At 44.4% G+C, this 4,928-nt stretch overlaps 1 protein-coding gene across 1 annotated transcript in view; it reads right to left on the reverse strand.

The window, feature by feature from the left end:
- Itpr2 (inositol 1,4,5-trisphosphate receptor type 2) overlaps nt 1-4,928 on the reverse strand; it is a 394,656-nt gene that overhangs the window by 90,348 nt on the left and 299,380 nt on the right. The gene's annotated exons all lie outside the window — the stretch shown is intronic.

Here is a 4,928-nt window from a genome sequence, read left to right on the forward strand (position 1 = left end):
GTAAATCAATGACCAGCTACACATACATGTAAATCAATGGCCAGCTACACATACATGTAAATCAATGACCAGCTACACATACATGTAAATCAATGACCAGCAGGGCAGCAGAAGAGTGGGAAGTAGAAATAACACAGATGACATGTAGACAGGGTTCTGCATTCCAAAAGGCTTTCTCTTACTGTGTGTAACCTATACTTATTAGCCTATACTTCTGTACATTACCAAGTCAAAACTGGCACTTTATGGGTATAGATTTGAATTTATATGTGAAATTGAGCATTTAAAAAACCAATAGTCTCATCATAAATATTTTCCTTTTTATGTGTATGTGTACACAGGTTCATGGTGTGTGTGTGTGTGTCTGTGTGTGTGTGTGTGTGTGTGTGTGCATGTAAGAGAAAGGTCAACGTCAGGTATATCTCTATCACTCTCTATCTCACTTTTGCGACAGGGATTCTCAGTAAGTGCAGAGCTCACCAGTGTAGCCAGGCTGGCTGTGTTACGTAAACACATTGCTGCTCCCGGAGGTGCCTGGCTCATTCTGCCAGGTACAAGATCTCATCAGCTCTGACTTTGAAATCCTGGCGTGGACACTCTCACTGCTTCCATTTTACAGATGAGGAAACTGAGGCACAGGGAGTGTGAACTTGTCTATAACTATATAGCTGGAAACTGGCAAAGCCAGTCAGTACTAAACACAGACAGTAGCTTCAGAGCAAGTATCTTGGTGGTGTTACAAGGCTGTAAACATATCATTCTGTTACCTACAGCGTCTTAATATAAATGGGGCCATAAAATAGCACAAATTCAAGCAATGATCCAGACCTGTAAGACCAAGTTAGCATCCTGCAAAGTGATAATCTGAACAATTAAATATTCATCCCACCGACTCCAGAACAAATCATTTTGAAATGATTACTTTACAACTGCCTTTCAGGGTCATTTATGGACCATGCAGGAAAAAAAAATGATGTCTTATTTTACTTATATTTTATATTCAACTAAACGTGAATTATATCATTTTTATTACCATCCGGAGTCATGAAACTTGCTGTGACTTGTAGGTGTTCCTCAAAGTCTAAGTGAATTTAAAAAGGAAATTGCTGTAATCGCTTGGGCATATTACCCTCTGGCAAGAAGTGGCTGGTTCTGAGGGTGAAACTGGCAAGACCCACATGACTAACATTCCCAGGGTCAGGAATGGGTGGATGACTAGGCAAAGACACTCGCCGTGCTTCCAGCCCAAGCTATCACACAGCTTGGTGCTGAAGGCTGGAGACTCCATTGGAAGCTGGAGGTCCGGCCTATTGAAGGAAGGTGGGTCGTGGCGCATGTGCCTGTAAAGAGTTTATCAAACTCACGGCCTCTCGTTTCTTCCTCTTTTCTGCTCCCTAGATAACATGATAGACAGTTCTACTCTACCATGATCTTCTCCAGACCACCACAGAGCCCTGATGTTGTACAATACAGTCATGTGCAATACAGCCATGGCCAAAAAGCTCTGAAAGTGTGACTTGGAATGAATCCTCCCTCCTCATAAGCCATTTACTTTAGCCAGTCCACCACAGAGTTGAAAATCCGCTTAGTGTAAGTCCAGGACGATTGACTTGAACAGGGAAATGGCAAGGAGTGCCAGTTACTTCAATCAAATACAGAACTACATTAGGAAAGAGACCCAAACTTTGCCTCTAGAAACCTAGAGCTTGTAGTGTCACTGTAGAGGAAACCAAGGAAGGGGCTGGTCAGGTCTGGAGCCACAACCAAGGAGCATGGATGCAAAATTAAAAGTCACCAGGGGCCAGCACCCTGGACCCAACAGAGCAGTCTGAACTATACCACACAGAAGTTCCAGGTCACCAAGCTGAGCTGAGTGGTCTGAACTTCCAACAGGCCACGTTCTCACCCAGGCCAGTGCCCGTCCACTTTAGCAATGAATGAAGCTCTCTTGGCTTCAATCCTTACCAAACACAAGCCTGAGTAACTACTTGGCAATCAGTCAGTTACTTTCCTATTTTCTTCACCCCAATTTTTGAGTCAGACCACTCTCTTCCTTTTCTCAGCTCCCTGGATCCCTCAATCCATTATTCCAGAGCCCCTGGGCTCAGTTCCTAGCGCTGACAGGGCAGCACTCACAGAGACCATCTGTGACTCCAGTCCTAGGGCATAACCCCCTGGCCACAGCAGGCACTTCATGGGCTGGGCAAGTAGACAGATGTACACCCATACACATGGAAATTTTTAAGTAAAAATATAAATGTAACACTAAAATATATGTATGTGCACTCATAAAATACATGGATATGGATAACATAAACCGTAAACATAGATATCCATCAACAGGGTCTTGAAGATCATTGTATACTTTTTATATCAAACGTTAGGGAATGAAGATAGACCAGAAAGTCCCAACTCCAGCAACAATGAAAATGATATAAATGTCTGTTTCTGCATATATCTTCTTACCACCAGGATATCTACGTTCATTTCATTTGGCTCCAAGAAAGGATTGAACAAAAAGCCAGAATTTGTACCAGAATGCAGTTCTATGGTAATTACACCTCAGTACTTCTAATCTCTGGATTTTTTTCAGTGTGTGTTCAACTATTACTAGTCAGTAAAACCATGACATAGAGGTTGGCTTTCCCCAGATCAAAGAGTGAGCTGGAGCCCGAAGTCACATGATTGCCTGAAGTCACATGACTGCCTAAAGTCACATGATTGCCTGAAGTCACATGACTGCCTTTGTGATGATGCTTCCACAGAAGGCATCATTCCCACCTGAAGCCACAGCAGCAGCAGAAGACAGAGCAAGCTTAAGGAAATCCCTCTCTGTAAAACAGAAAGACCCTTTGTCTCTAGAACATGTGTTCTTCTTCTGATCACACGATGCCGTTATAGACAAAACCCAGGTCTAATTGCTGTAGCTTTGGAGAGAAACAAGATGTCCATCTACCATCCTCCTAAGCAAAGTGCCAGCTGGGTACTAAAGGAACTAAAATGGCTGCCGGTCTGTGGTTCCTGTGAGGTGAGATGGAGTCAAAGTGCAGGGATTCACACTGCATTTGGCAGTAGGCCAAGAATCACACAAGAAGTGTTGTGATGAGTTTCAAAGAATGGCTGCAATGTCTCCAGGTGGGGAAGAAACAGGAGAAAGTGGTTTGTGGTTCAAAGCTGTGACTCTGTGTTCCAAGTAAAGATCTGGGTGAACCAAGTCCCAGTGAGTGGGCATAGAAAAAAGGCCACACTCAACGGCCATGTGTGGAGCTCAGAGTCTTACTTCACATAAACTTTATACATAAACATAGACAATGAACAGGTAGTGGGTCTTTCAAGAATATCACACATTCGCTGCACTGATAATTTCAGACTAAACATGGTATATCAAAAAATCCCATTCATATATTAGCCCTGGTACATATGAGTTTGAACCTAATCCATTAGCTAGTATGCTTAAATAAGAGGAAAACACGGGCTCAGATGGGTCCATACAAGTAGTGTCATGTGATGGTTGGATAACAGGGTCTGGCATAGGCCTCGGCTGCCAAAAACAGCCAGAAAATAAGAAATTGGGGGTGGGGGGGAGGACACTTCCCTCAGCCTTCATCTGGAGCTTAGATCTAGGACAGCCTGATTATGACATCTGACTAGAACCTTGAGACTGTTTTGATATGTTGAGTCTGCTTTACGGTAAGGGAGTCTGCGTAAAACAGTACAAACAGGCTGCAAAGAAACTTCTCCGTGCAAGATGAAATAGACTCTCTGCCATCCTTCTGTTTTGAGAAGGAAATCCTGGATTAAGAGGAACTGACTGGAAATGGTGCCCAGAGCTCACCCATCACTGCAGCCCTTCATAAGACACCTCCCACAGAAGTGGCTCTCCTTCCAAGATGTTGATGGCCAACTGCTACCCAGTCAGGAGCAGGGAAAGGGCAGCTGAGAAGAACAGGTTTCCACAGGAAGCTGGGCTCTGTGCTCTCAGCAAGAAAACACTCAGATGCTGATGGAGGGTGCATTCAGCCACTCCAGAAAACATTCCCAGGAACGTGGAGCGTGCCCTCGCCTCCAGTTTTCAGAGTCTAGGAGGCAGGCTTCCACCGTATGCCTGAGATTGAACAAGACTTGGGGGGAACATGAGGAAGGAGTCTTTCCTTAAGAAGAAAATTGCAGTTGGGCGGTGGTGGCACACACCTTAATCCCAGCACTTGGGAGGCAGAGGCAGGCGGATTTCTGAGTTCCAGGCCAGCCTGGTCTACAGAGTGAGTCACAGGACAGTCACAGCTACACAGCAAAACCCTGTTTGGAAAAAAAAAAAAAAAAAGAAGAAGGAGGAGGAGGAGAAGGAGAAGGAGGGGGAAATTGCAGAGTTCCTGAAAGGAGGTGGTGAGAACACCAGAGTGAGGAGACAGGAGAGAAGGGACAGGAAGAACAACAGAAGCCGTGAAGCCCCACACCTCGCCAACAGATCAAACGGGTGGGAGGGAAAAGAAGCCATCCTTCTTTCTTACAAAGTTCTTTGTTTCTTGCCCAATCATTCTCGCTCTCCAATCCAAAACTTCCATCCATGTTGTCTAGAATGTATTTTACATCGAAACTGGACCAGAAAAAGAGAAATGGTGTTTGCTTTTACATCCAAAAATGGCTCTTAAGAACCCAAAGAAAGCAGGGTTAGTGAAAAGGTTGGCTGTGGCAGAGAAGAAGATTCAGGGGACATTTCTGAGAAATAGAGCTTGACAAACCAGGACTGAGCACCCAGAGACAGCTGGGAAGGATACACAGACCTCCAGGCTGAAAGACCAGAGCCCCAAAATAAAGAAACACACACATGCACACGGATACACATGAACTCAAACATACACGCACAAATACACTCAGACACACACACACATATAAATGTACTCAGACACACATATACACACAAATGCACT

This window comes from Mus caroli, chromosome 6, assembly GCF_900094665.2.
Source record: "Mus caroli chromosome 6, CAROLI_EIJ_v1.1, whole genome shotgun sequence".
Taxonomy (NCBI): domain Eukaryota; kingdom Metazoa; phylum Chordata; class Mammalia; order Rodentia; family Muridae; genus Mus; species Mus caroli.